This window comes from Desmodus rotundus, chromosome 6, assembly GCF_022682495.2.
Source record: "Desmodus rotundus isolate HL8 chromosome 6, HLdesRot8A.1, whole genome shotgun sequence".
Taxonomy (NCBI): domain Eukaryota; kingdom Metazoa; phylum Chordata; class Mammalia; order Chiroptera; family Phyllostomidae; genus Desmodus; species Desmodus rotundus.
The window spans coordinates 127,335,608-127,349,441 of NC_071392.1; the positions used below are offsets into that span (position 1 = coordinate 127,335,608).

A 13,834-nucleotide genomic window follows, 5' to 3' on the forward strand; every position below is an offset into this window, starting at 1 on the left:
TCTAGTTCTAGAATTTGAAATGTATTTGTGATACATCTATGTATATGAGAAATACACATGTAGGGCCATGAGGATGACTTATGATCCACATGCCTTCCCTAAAATGGGCTCTAAACCTAAAGCTGATAGGCATCTTTCCTTGGGCTTTTATTTCTCTGTGATAGCCTAATTTGTTTGGGGCAGGAGATGCTTCCTTTTCTCTTAATTAATGTACATGGGGTGCGACAGAAAGTAACGGATTGAAAGGGAGAAAAAGAGAACTTGGCAGGTGTGGATGAGAGCAATGGAGAGGAATAAAGCAATTTAAGGATCCGATTATTAATATTTACTTGACAACTATTTGCAAGTCTATTAATTATGGAGATGAGAAAAGGTTGATAATAAAATGAGAGAGCAGGTGTTAAGGAGACAAGTAAGGACACCCTAAGGTTTTCCTCTGGTTCACATGGCTTCCATTCTTCTTTTTTTTTTGCTTGTTCCTACTTGTTTCTGGATATAAAAAGAGAAGTATCTTAAAATTATTTAGATACAACTCAGTGGAACAATAGTCTTAAGAAACTACAAAGAATGTTTCATTCGTATTGCAGGACAATTATAAAACACCACTTTTAGTCATAAGTTGCAAAGTGCTAGCCAAATATTGAGTTTATTTATCTAGCTTATTATCACCCCATCTGCCTATGTAAACTCATCATTATTTTTAGCCTCCCTTAATAGATGAAAGTAGATTCCCTTCATACTCTAATATTCAGGATCAAAGTGCAATCCAGATGTCAGAGGTGGTGATGATAGCTATTTCCACTATAAAGGGTTCCCAATTTTCAAATGATAAAATATTTGTATAATACTATACAAACATAAATTAGTTTACATTTCACTCTGTCTCTGCAAGTGGGGCAGCAGGCTGTAGTGGAAAAGAGCCACATATTCCGACCCAGCCTGAGTTTGGGGGTTTGAATTCTAACTCCACGTCTAACCAACTGTGTGACCTTGGGGATATTGCTTCCTTCTTTTGTGCCTTAATTTCTTTTCCTATAAATTGATAATTATAGTAACTTCCTTATTAATGTGTTATGATGATTACATAAATTAGTTAATTTAGGCTAAGCACTCAGAACAGTACTTACATATTAACTCTTTATAATTCAGTGGTTCTCAACTTTGGCGATTTAGAATCACCTGGGGAGCTTGATGCCCAGGCAGCACACCTGACCCATTAAATCCTACTCTTTGGGGATGGGACCCAGTAGTGGCGGGGGGCAGGGAGTGGTCATTAAAACTCAGGGGATTCTAATGAGCAGCCAAACTTGGGAACCACTGACGTAAGTGTAGGCTGTAATTATCTTGTTGACTAAATTATAAACTTCCTGAGGGCAGGCTGTATATTACTTCTCTTTGTGCACTCTCCTTGAGATCATCCAGCTCAATGACTTATTTGTAACTAATACTCATTAAATACTTACCAATTAAGGAAAACATGTTGATGATTCTTTAGATGTGTAAAGACCTTGCGATACTGCAGAGATGCTAATTTTAAGCATTAATTATTCTTTCCCTCATTTATTCATTTACACATGCTATATAGTTTTGAGTCTTGATGTACTGTGCTAAACACTGCAGACATATATTGTAGGATTTGAAAATGCACTCCATACTCTGAGGAGTTTATAATCTAGTGTGTGATAGGGAACATGAAAAAATACAGACAGGACTTTAATGAAAGGAAAATTAACTGTGTTTAAGTGTGATGTTGCAATTTTGAAAACCTAGATGGAGCGTGCAGCATGTTTGTTAGGGAGTGCTCTTAGGGTCAAAACCTCTGTGTAGTGGAGTGGAGGAGAGAGTGGCAGAGAGAAGCATGACTGGGCAGGAGAAGTAGTTAAATTGCAATGCATTCTCAACAAGTCAACCCCACAAGGAGCTTGGGGACCGGGCTGCTCTTCAGAGTTGTCTCAAGATGGGCTGAAAGGGGTCAGGTTTCTGTTTCTTTTTGTTGATCAGTACTTGGATGCAGCTGCTGGAAGACACTGAAGCGATCCCCAAGTAGAGTTGACAGCTCAGGGTGTCTTCTGGTAGCTCTCCCAGCTAATAGGGGAGTACATTCTTCATTCCTGAAGGGGGATTTGTGCGGAGTATCACAACTTCCACCACACTCAGTAAAAGAGATTAACAACAGCAAAAAAGTTACCCTGACTCAAAGAAGAAGAGGTCACATTTAGTTAGGTGGACAGACAAGAGCCAGTGGTGAACTGGGGACTGCTTTCTGAAGTGGATGCCATTGCAATCTGATGTTTAAAAATGGTTAAGATTTCAAGAGGCTGAAATGAGGTGCAGAGTTTCCAGGTAAATGGAAAAATAGAGGTAAAAGAGGGGAAATATGAAGTTTAGATTTGTTCAGAAGCTTGTGAGTCTAGCAGACAAGGATAAGCAATTTAAGCTTAATTTGGTCGCCATTCAGGAGTAGGGGGAAAAATGTACCGATTTGTTTTAGAAAGATTAATCTGGTAGCAATTTGGAGAAATAGGAGGGGTCGACCTTTGAAATCAGGCAGACTGGGGAGCAAGCTAATACAACTATCTGCCAAGAATCAACATAAGGAGGACACACCTAAGATAGGCAGGAAGGCAGAGAACTGCAAAGAACAGGGTGGATTTGAGGTGCAGTGTAGATGTGCAAAGGACAAGTTTGAGAACTGACTAAATCTTTATATGTGTGTAAAACGGTATGGGTGGTCAGTAGGCAGGAGACAGCTAGAGTGACAAAAGGCATAGTGATGGAGAAGAGGGCTCAGCTTAGAAAGGGAGGAGACAGATGTGATAAATGTTACCCTCTTGCATAGGGCATTGGGAGTGCGTGAAGGTAGATGTTGGGGCTGATTTGAATCCTCTGTCTTGTATTGCTTTTTGGGGCTTTCCTGACAACCTCAGGTCACTTTCTCCTGGTGATCCAGGACAGTGCCTCAGGGGTTTTAGCCCAGTCCTCTTGGAACACTGTCCTGGATGGTGCTAAGTAAAGTGATGAAATAACCAATGTTTGCTCTCACTTTCTAGCCATCTCTTTCATGCCCTCGGAGTATTTCTTCTGCCTCCATCTTCCCTCTTTTCTTGCAAAACTGGTCATTTATACCACAGTGTTGGTTTCTTCAGTGACCTGTCATCTATTTCTGAAGTATCTCTAGTTGTAGGGTGAAACTCTAAGTCCTTTTGCTTTTTTATCTTCACCGAGGCCTTCTTTTTTCATTGATTTTAGAGAGAGAAAGGGAGAGAGAGAAAATTGGATGCAAGAGAGAAGCACTGATGGATTGCCTTCTGAATGTGCCTGGATGGGGGATCATGTGTGCCCAGACCAGGGATTGAACCTGCAACCTTTTGGTTACAGGACAACACTCCAACCAACAGAGCCACAACAGCCAGGGCTCTAGGACTTTTTTTTTTTTTTAATTTTTATTGTTATTCAATTACAGTTGTCTGCCTTTTCTCCCCATCCCTCCATTCCACCCAGCTCTAGGACTTTTAAAATGAATTTCAGTGAGTGGTATTATTTTGAGCAAGAGGGCTTCTGAGTCCCTGAAAATTATGTTATGTGTAAAGTCACTCTCAGTGATTTAATTTTGAGGGCCGGCATTTTCAGGATTTGGACAGAATGGAAAAGTAAGTCATACTTGTAGCTCCTTAACCTTGGAAGGTGGGTCCTAGAATGGTGTAAACACTGCCTTATAGGGAGTCAGCTGTGGGATTTAGTGTGAATTAATATTGTTATAATTTATTTTTCTCCTCTCCCTCACAGAAATAAAATAGATGAACTAATCATCCTGTAATTTGTCATGATGAAAGAACTTTTCCTACTTTATCTTAATGTCTATGGTGTTTCATTTAAGAAGAGTATAAATGAGCCCTATTGCAAAGTGAAATGTGCTGTGATATCATTAGTTCCCTACCACTCAGGTTATGAAGTCACAGAACTCTTTCTTTCCATTCCAAAACCTTGAAGAAAATAATTGAGGTATAGACACTTGACAGTGTCTATATTATTGCTTCGCAAAGAAATTGCAATGTAGTGTTTATCTGGTGATAGCCTCCAAATATTTCTCAAAGGGAGATAAATCAAGCTTCTGGGGAAGTTTCTAGTCCTATATCATGCAGTGCTGTTACAGGAACTACCTTGTTTGACGGAGTCAGTCTGAGTACTCCTTGGGCTGTGATTAGAGCTCAGCCGTGGCTTGGTTGACACCTCACTCTTCTTGCTTGTTTCTCTCTCTCCCTCATTTCTTTTAACTTGCAGATTCCATGTAGTTCTTGGAAATGACTTATATTTCATTCTAGGTCATTAGTGTGTGTTTCCAAGTAGCCAATCTTCCTCCTTTGTTGGATAATGTTTACAAGAAACCTCTTGGAATAATGACTCACTGTGATAATTTATCACTCACCCACCTCCAGTACCAGCAATGAGCTTATATTTGAGACACTACCCTTCTCTGTGTCTTTAAAACAAATTCTGTTCACTGAGTGGTGAATATGATTCTGTACTGATCTATGAAAAAACCACTCTCTATTTGTTAGCAAAGATAGATGTGTGCCCCACTTCTCTGTTTTGCTGCAAGAATTGTTCTTTAATCTAAAGACCAAGAAAGCATAAACAAGACTCATTTAAGTTCCTTTAAAGATGCTTATTAGTGCTTACATTAGAAGTCACATTAAAGGATAATAAATAACTATTCTTTTAAAGAACTAGCTCACACAAGTACTCCTCTCATCTATTTTTATACCTAGTAAATTAAAATAAAATCTACTTTCTTTGCCCAGTAACAGAGTCAAGATGCTATGGAGCTCTGCTGAATTTGAATTCTGCATATTACTGAACTTGAACTTTTGGATGATGTTAGAGAGAGCCTTCTTCAAATGACTTCAGCCAAAGCCTCACAATCACGAGGGGGTGTGTGGGATGCTTTGGTACTTGTGCAGGTGATGAATTGTACCTAGCTGGGCTTCAGAATGTTGGAGCTTAAGGGAGCCATAAAGGCAAGTTTCTTCAATCTTCCCTTATTTTATTCAAAGAAGAATGTCATCCTGACTGAAGTGATAAGGCAGCTAACAATCAGAGTTGAATGACTTAACCAAGGTCACTAGAAGGGGTCTGTAGTACGTGCTCTCTCCCAGCCCCCATAACTGTTCTCTTCTTGAGTGTATCCAGAGTACCTAAAACAGGGCTTGATACTTGAAGGGCCTGTGGATAAGTTAAGAAGCAGAGCCAAAGGAAAGAGGAAATGTATAACAGCAGTCGCCTTCCTTATAAGGCAACACCTAATTTTGCTTGTTTTGTTTTTTGAGTGTATTAGAATGGTCAAATACATAAATTCTGAAGCTGGACTGACTGTGTTCAAATTTCTGCTGTGTGCTCTTCACTGTGCCTTACTTTTCAGGTAAGATTTTTGTGAGGATAGAATGAGTTAAATCATGTAAAAGACTTAAAATAATACCTAGTATATTGTTAGCATTCAATATCTGTTAGCTGTTATATTGGTAACTCCCGTGAGGCAAGTCTGGCATTTGCCAAGTGCCTCTTAAACAATGCAGAATCCGAAGACTTGCACCTTTGTATCTCTCTTTTCTCACATTCCATATTACACCCCAGATTTCTGAGTTTAACACAAAAGTTTAACAGAAGCCTTGCTAAAATCTTGCAACCAATGTGAACACAGTCGTATAACCTAGCACTTGAAAATGAGGCAGTGAGATGCATAAGAAATATTACAGGCTTTAAGGCCACTCAAACAATGTGTTGAAACTGGCTCAACCTGTCCTCAGCCTGGCTCGACCCATTAGCTGCCTGTCTTGGCAAATTATTCAAACTCTTCTAATCTTACTTTTCTCATCTATAAATTGGATGAAAATACTTATTTTATCATATAGAAGATTAAATAAGATAGTGTATATATATATTTAAAGTGCCAGATATGCCACAGGGAAGTGATAAATGAGTAATCTTTTTAATAATTATTATACTAAGAAAAACCCAGGGTCCAAGGGGTTGGCTAGGAAAAAATGCAAATTACTATGTAAAGGTACCACTATTTTATTTGCTCATTTCTTCAGAAAGTAATAAGATAGGTTTTTAGATGACAAGTACTGTGGAAGTATTTTGTCTCAGGAGCAGTACTTTTGTTCTTGGATCTTTCAGTCCTTTATTCATGAACTGCTTGTTAAAATGATTCCATGGCTTCAGAAACATCTCTGATTCCAAAGGCTCAGTCTAACCAAGCTGCTTTTAGAAAGTTTTCAGTGCTTAAAAAAGGAAGAAGGAAGGAGGGAAGGAAGGGAGGAAGGAAAGAAGGAAGGAAGGGAGGAAGGGAAGGAGGGAGGGGGGAGGGGAGGAAATGAAAGACAAGAAAAGATGAGAGTGTGGAGAGAGCTAGACGTAATGGATATTAGGGACAATTCGAACTTATTTTCCCTTCTATTGGAGTTTGCTGATTATGAAGCTTTTAATCTGACTTTAGTGATGAAAATGTGGCTGTCATCAATTAATGTTGTCTTCTAAGAGATGTTCTAGTCAGGACTGGCCATGTTAACTTACAATAACAAATAATCACAGAATCTCAGGAGTTAAACCATAGCATAAAAGGTTATTTCTCATTCATGTGATAGTTCCACACTATTCACACCTCGTTACTCAGGGATATAGGCCAAAAGAGCCTCCACCATTTGAAACATGCTAGTTGCCAGAGGGGAAAGAAGATAGCAAATTATGATTGGGCTTTTCCCACATTCTGTGATCAGAGGAGCTCAGACCTGGCTTTTTTTTTTTAATTTTTTAAAATTTATTTTTATTTTTTTTACTTTGAGGAAGAAGCTAAGTTTTACTATTTGTCTATCTATCATAGGAAGAAAAAAATTCCCTAGGCACCTTGGGGGAGGAGTGAGCTAAATATTTCATGATAGGCATTACTGTGATTCCCATATGTTGTGGTTTTCCTCTTTTGCACACGTGGTACTGTGCTTCTCTGCCCACTTGAATTAGTCATGATTATGTAATTTGCTTTGGCCAGCAAAGCATGACTGAGGATGATGTGTCACTTCAATGTTAAAACTTCAAAATCTTGTTGTGCGCAATTTGTAATATTCTTTTCTTTTGTTAGAGTAACCCAGATGCTCAGTCTAGGTCTCTGAGTGAAGACACAATGGAGCAGAGCCCCCACCCACTGCTTGCCCATAAGATGGGCAAGATGAGCAAGAAATAATACATTTGATTTAAATATCATTGAGATTTGAAAGTTGATTGTTACTACAATATAACTTGGCCTATTCTGATTCATATGGGGAACATATTAGGATAAATTTTCAAAAGTCAAAGAATAGTTTCCTTTTGATTATGTGGATTTACATATGCTCAAAGTTAAAGATCTCAGGGCAGTTTTTTACTACCTATCTATCACAGGGAGAAAAAGAGTTACCTAGGTACCTTGGTAATTTTTGACTAGTAGTTGTGGTGCTGGTGTTAGTGGGTGGTTGTATTTGGGAGCAAGTAGGCTATTTATTTATAGCTTCAGAGTCGGGCTGAGTTGTCAACTTCTTTTCTACTGAAAACAAACATCACTTAGTGATCCATTACAAATTACTGATATAGTGACGGTGATATTAGAGACCACACAATGTTCGTAATGTGCTGGATCGTCTTTTCCTTTTTCTTTGATTTAAATGAGTTTACCAGGTACTTAGATTTATAAAGGGAAAATTCTTAATTTCTTACATTTGTTCTATATGAATCAATGAAAAAGGAGGGTACCATTCATGAGTGGGGATAACAATACGTTTGTAATCCAAGTAGATGCTTTGTGGGCCTCAAGAATTTCCATACTCTCTGCTGGTTCTGAAAATGAAGCACAGCATTATGAACTCAGGTAACAGATCCTACTACTGATTCATTAAGTGGCTTGGGCAAGGCACTTAATCACTTTGGATCTCAGCTTCCTCATCTTTAAAATGGGGATAATAATACTGGCATAAGTCATAGGGATGTTGTGTGGAGAAACTAATTAATGATTGTAAAATGCTTTGAAAGTGCAGAGCGTTGTATAATTGTTAGGTGCTATTATTAAGAAGTATTATTAGTGTGTTGTGTTTAATTTTCATTAGGGCTTCTCTCTGCTTTGAAGTCAGCATCCTTGTGGATTGTGGGGTGGGGATAAGTTCACAGATGTGCTGCTCTAGTCCCTTTTTTGTCTGAAGAAAATATTCGGTAGCCAGGGTAATCATTATTATGAAGAGTATCTCTTTAAGATAAAAAGATAGGAAATTATCTACCTTTTAAAAAATGGAAATTGCTCTAACTTTAAAAGTATCAATCCTTTAAAACCTCGTGCAACCCTATGTTTCAATGAAGTCTAACATGGAAAATTTGAAGCTTAGGTATTTCCTGCTTCAGCATAACGTAAGAAATGTCCCTGCTCAGATAACTTTAAATAAGCTTGACCAGCTCTTTCCAATTTCCCCACAGTGCTTGCTTCAAGCATGGAAATAAAAGAGGTACCCTCCCCAGGAGAGAAATTCTGATCTGTGGCTGTGTTTTGCATTTGTAAACAGTTCAAACCGCAACTCCAATTAATTTGTTTTTTAGACTGTCTGTTGGGAAATGTGTTTCTAGGTACATAAAAACAAGTTATTTTTTGAAGGTCAACTATACACCATGTTTATAGATGACTACATGGTACAGTTAAATAACACTGGCTTTGAGGCAAAAAGACCATGATCAGGCCTTGGAAAGCTTTCTTATTGTGTGTGTTTTGAAAAAATAAGTTAGTATCTGCTTCAGTTTCAGATAGAAGTGTGTGTGTAATGTAATTCCTGCACACCTAACAGGGCTCCGAAAGGGGGGGTCAAAGCAGGTAAAATCTTTGAAAAATGTTTTACAAGTACAATGAGCGATTTAGATTGTATTACATTATTTTATTTAACATTTTAAATTATCTTACATTAAATTTGTTTTTGAGTTAACAAGCCTCTAAATGTATTTTCATGAATCATAAAGATGTTAGAAAATCAAATAAGCTTGGAACTTTCTAAAGTCCATGTCTTTAGTCTTAAATCTTACAGATACTAAGACGAGAAGGAAGTTGGTATGGACTTTCTGAGAAGTTGTCCATTGAGTAGCTGAAAGGGGTGTTAGAGATCTGCACAGGCAGCCTCGGCCGTCAGCTTCGCTTTGCTGCTATTGCGCATTGCTTTGTTTTGTTTTTAATTTTGAATGCTGTCCTGTACAGCATTACATTTCAAAATCACTAGGAACTGTGCATACAGGAGAGGCTTCTTGTTTAGTATGCAAAACAATAATACCCTTATCAAAGAAATCAAAAGTTTAAGTCCAAGTCACAAAAAGAGTTTATAGAATTTGATCTTATTCTTTTTTTTCAGAAATTTCTGAGACACTAGAAGTTTTCAGAGCCTCACCTTCTAGAATCAGAGAACTCTAATACTTAGACTACCCTAAGGCTCCATTATTTACCCCAAATGTTCCTCTTCTTATGATGGCATAAAACTATACACGACGAACAAATCCTACAACCTACTAATTTACTACCCTAAGAGTGCTGACTTCATGAAATGACAGCCAATGTAGCAGAGCTGCCAAGAAGAGGGCAATGGCAGAGTTTTTAAGGTTTGTCCCAATGATTTTAGGCCATTGGCCGACTTCCTAGAATGAATGCTCTGATTTGCCGCTCAGCTTCCCTCTTCAGAACTGAGACAACAGTGGGAGTGCTGTCTGCTAAGGACTCACTGCTAAGCCTCTCTACTGGACTTGACTTCTGTTGAAGGGAGCTGCCCCCTCTACGGTTGTACTTGCCTCACTGGGGCTATCTCAGGTCCACTGACTATTAATATAGGTGATACAAAGCCATGGCTCCTTGCCTCGAGGGGAACATCTGTGAAGGACTATCTCAATGACAGAGCTTCCAGTAGGATTTGCTGAGGCCTCTGTTACAACTGAATTACAATTTAGTTTCTTTTCTCACCCAATCTCCAGGTTATGAGACCAATATCTAGGGTCAGTCCCCAATATGACATGTTTAAGGAAGTGCTAGGTATGCTATAGAAGGAAGCCTCAAAAATTGTAAACTGTAGTATATACTGACAGGAACTAGGAGAGAATATGTGGGACTGGCCAGAAAATGCTGGATCAAAGTGGCTGGAACATGAAGTTGAATAAGAGAAGGTTTATTGACATGGAAGGACTCTCCTATGATAAAAAATTTAATACCCTAGTAATGACTCTGGGAGATGGTGTTAACATATTGCCAGGATGGCTCTTGGAAGCTTGAGAAAAATGATGGCCTGCAGAATGAAAAGTAGAAATGCCAGAATTGCTGCGGTGGACAGCGGATGAAGGAATAAAAATCTCAGAGAAGTTGGCTTGCTAGATTACATATATATATATATATATATATATATGGGCTGGAAACCAAACCAGATGGCCATATTGTGTAGGAAGACCCTAGAGGATGCGCCATTTTCCAAGGTGATAATGAAATCACTAGTGAGCACCATGATCTCTGAGAAGCCCAGGGATAACTATTTTTCTGTTGCCAAGGCTGACTAAAAAGATACTGTTACTGAACTGGACTTTGACAGCAAAGTGGATGATGATGGATATAAGTCTGGCCCCTACAAAATCCAGATAAATCCTGGTGAATGGCAGAGGACTCCCAGAAACTCAATCAAGCTCTAAGTACAGGGTTTGCAGCCATTGATCTGGCAAATGCATTCTTTTCCATCCTTTCCAGGGAAGAGGAACAGAAGCTCTTTGTATTCAACTGTAAAAATTTATGTCTTGCCCCAGGGCTATGCTCTGTGTTTTGCCTTCTCCAGGACCTGGACTGTCTGGATGTTCTGCTGAATATCAGGCTGGTCTATTATTTGATGACACATTTTTATCATATTGGTGTGGAGTAAGTGGCAAGACCTTGTAAAGCATGTTTGACCCAGAAGGTAGAAGATAAGCCTTATGGAAACTCAGGGGGCCTCTACATTAATAATGTTTTTAGGAGCCTGAGGTATTTTGGGGCATCTCTACCACCCAGCTATCCCCTTCAGGAATGAAGCATGTATTTCCTCAGTTGCTTAAAGTATTGACTACTGATAATTCAAAACTAATTTCCTCTATGGAATTTGACCTCTGCTGAAAGTAAGTGTCTCACCAAAGCTGTGGCCCCTCCGTAGGGGCCATTTCATGACTGGCTGATGCAGGAACACAAACACGCCAGCCCCAATGCCGTAATAGGGCCAATTCTAAAGGGCCATCTCTTCAGAATAGGTTCAGAGGTCCTAGCTGAGATCTCTGCTGCAACTCATTGTGGTTAAACTCTGATCAGCTCTGTGCTTTTCACTCCTTTACAGGCTTTGTTTCTGAGATAACTCCCCAGTAAACTTCCTGCACACAGATCTCTGTCTCAGAGTCTGTTTTGGGGAAGCTAAACTTAGGACCTGTTCCCAACATAAAAATACAATTTAATTAAAAAATACTTATATTTTAGTGTTTGCTTGTTTGTTTTATTTATTTTTTAGTATTTGTTTATTTTACTTGATAAATTCTCACTATTAGCACACCCAAAAACATTCCCAAGCATTTTCCTACAGGTTTTGATTCTTAAGACCTATGCCTTTGATTCATTCTATTTTATTCAACAATTCAAGGGTGCCAGCACCATGCTAAGCATTCTGGATTCAATGGCAAATAATGCTTGACCTGATGACTGAATGGGAGAAGTAAATTAACAGACAATTAAATATAAATGCATTATGAGTAATAGTTATGCTGTAGGAGCCTAGAGGTGGGATATTTAGTTTTGATTATTGAACAGGGTAACAAAAAGGGAAATCTATAAGGTTTTCTGAAAAAGGGTCTGATCTGGGCATTCAGGATAAGTAGAAATTGTTTAGGTAAAGAAAAAAAAAATGCTCAGAGTGGGGAAAGTGTGAAGTAAGAAGGAAACAGATTTGGAGTTGAGAAAGCACTTCCATAGACCCAGACTAAAGGCGGTGCTAGAGATTAGTGTGAGGTACTCTAGAGAGCTCTTGGCATTCATTGAATTACTCCAGGCATATGGGGAAGTATATGGTCCAACTTTCATTTTGGAGTTACATTTTAATCAGGTGGAAGTATGGAAAGGAAACCAGTTAGGAGATCCTTGTAGCAATACAGCTAAGAAATGATGGTTGAAACTACTGTGGTGACATAGGAGATAGAGAAAATGTAAAAAATTAAAAATGGATTCCTTAGATAGAAAGGAAGTTATATCAATAAAAGTGGATGATGAACGGATATGGTAGTATAGAGAGATTAGCGGTGCCCTCAGGTATCTCTCTGGGTTGGGTAGACACCATTTACTGGTAAGTGGTGGATATGGGGTAATGGTGGTACGTGTGAATGTGTTTGTGTGTATTGGGGGGAATGTAGAAAAGGTGAGATATGATGACTTATATTTTGATGTTTCTTTCCTTCAGAAACTTTGAGATATCTACCCAAAGACAATTATATATGAGGATAGTAAGATCTGGGCTTAGGAGGCCACATCATATCACAGTAGTAGACATGGGATGATGTGATCCTAGGCATAGATTTAGGTTGAGAGGAAAATGGAGCCGGAATTGTCTTTAGCAAAGACAGTTATAAGAGCTGTCTGTGTTCATCACCCACTCTTTAGGAATCTTGAGTCACAAGACACCATTCAGTATAGCCTCTTATCCAGGGTGCACAACACACGATTTCTTAATATTTTTTATAATTCTAATGATAACATTTTTGGAACTTTATTCAAATTTGCTGTCTTCTCATTTAGTGGTATAGACTGGAATTAGACACTATATTTATATTATTAGACAATATAATATTTATTGTTATCATATTTGTCAAGACCAGAATTAAGAAGCCTTTCTATATGGAATATGCTCCCAGGAAAACATGAGGACCACTTGTGACTTCTCTAAAGTAGGAACCCCAAAGGCAGTTCCTGCACGTTGTAAAAAAGCTGTGTATTAAAAAAACCCAATGCAATCCTTATATAAAGCAGCGTGATAGGACATGTGTTTAGGATATTGTAGGTTTTGCATGCCAGAACATTTGAGTAAGAAATGCACTTAATTATTTTATCCCTTAAAGAATGCTTTTACCTCTCCATTAAATGAACAGATTTTAAACAAAATTTGAAAAGTCACTCAAATGTAATCCAAAACATCCCACATAGTCTTTTGATTTGTCAGAAGAAGCTGTTATACTTTATTACTTGAAAACAAAACTTTGTTTAAATCTTAAAAGCGGATGACACACAATTATCTTTAATAATGAGACATTTTCATGCATTGCAATCTTTGTTTATTAATTATTTGGGGAGATGTTAAGTGATTTTTAAAATGTTTTTTTTTACCTGAATGAATGTATAATTTATGTGTGGAATATTTCAGTTGTGTGTAATGATTGTAGGAAGGTCGCTTTTCTAAATCTTGAGTGACTGATTTCAGCTTTTCTCCCTGACTCCCTCTCTCCGAGTCTTCAGAAGGGATAATGAATTCTCAGACACTGGAAACGTCACACTACAAACATGTGCTGTAAATTTGCTTGGGAGTTTGGGTGTTCTCCCTCTAGTCAAGCCCCATTTCTTTTCATCCTAAAGAACACAAGTCCATCTTTTTATTTCCTGGTCAATCTTACATTTATAAATGTTCAACTCTGAAACATTAAAGTTTATCTTCATTTTTCTGTCTCAAAGAGGCACAATACAAATGAACTAGAGCATTAGTTCTTATCAGCTCCAATTATGTGCCAAGTTCCATCTACTTATTAACTC

The 13,834-nt window shown here is 38.2% G+C and overlaps 1 protein-coding gene across 1 annotated transcript in view; it reads left to right on the forward strand.

The window, feature by feature from the left end:
* Nucleotides 1–13,834, forward strand: part of MACROD2 (mono-ADP ribosylhydrolase 2) — a 2,068,729-nt gene that overhangs the window by 604,956 nt on the left and 1,449,939 nt on the right. The gene's annotated exons all lie outside the window — the stretch shown is intronic.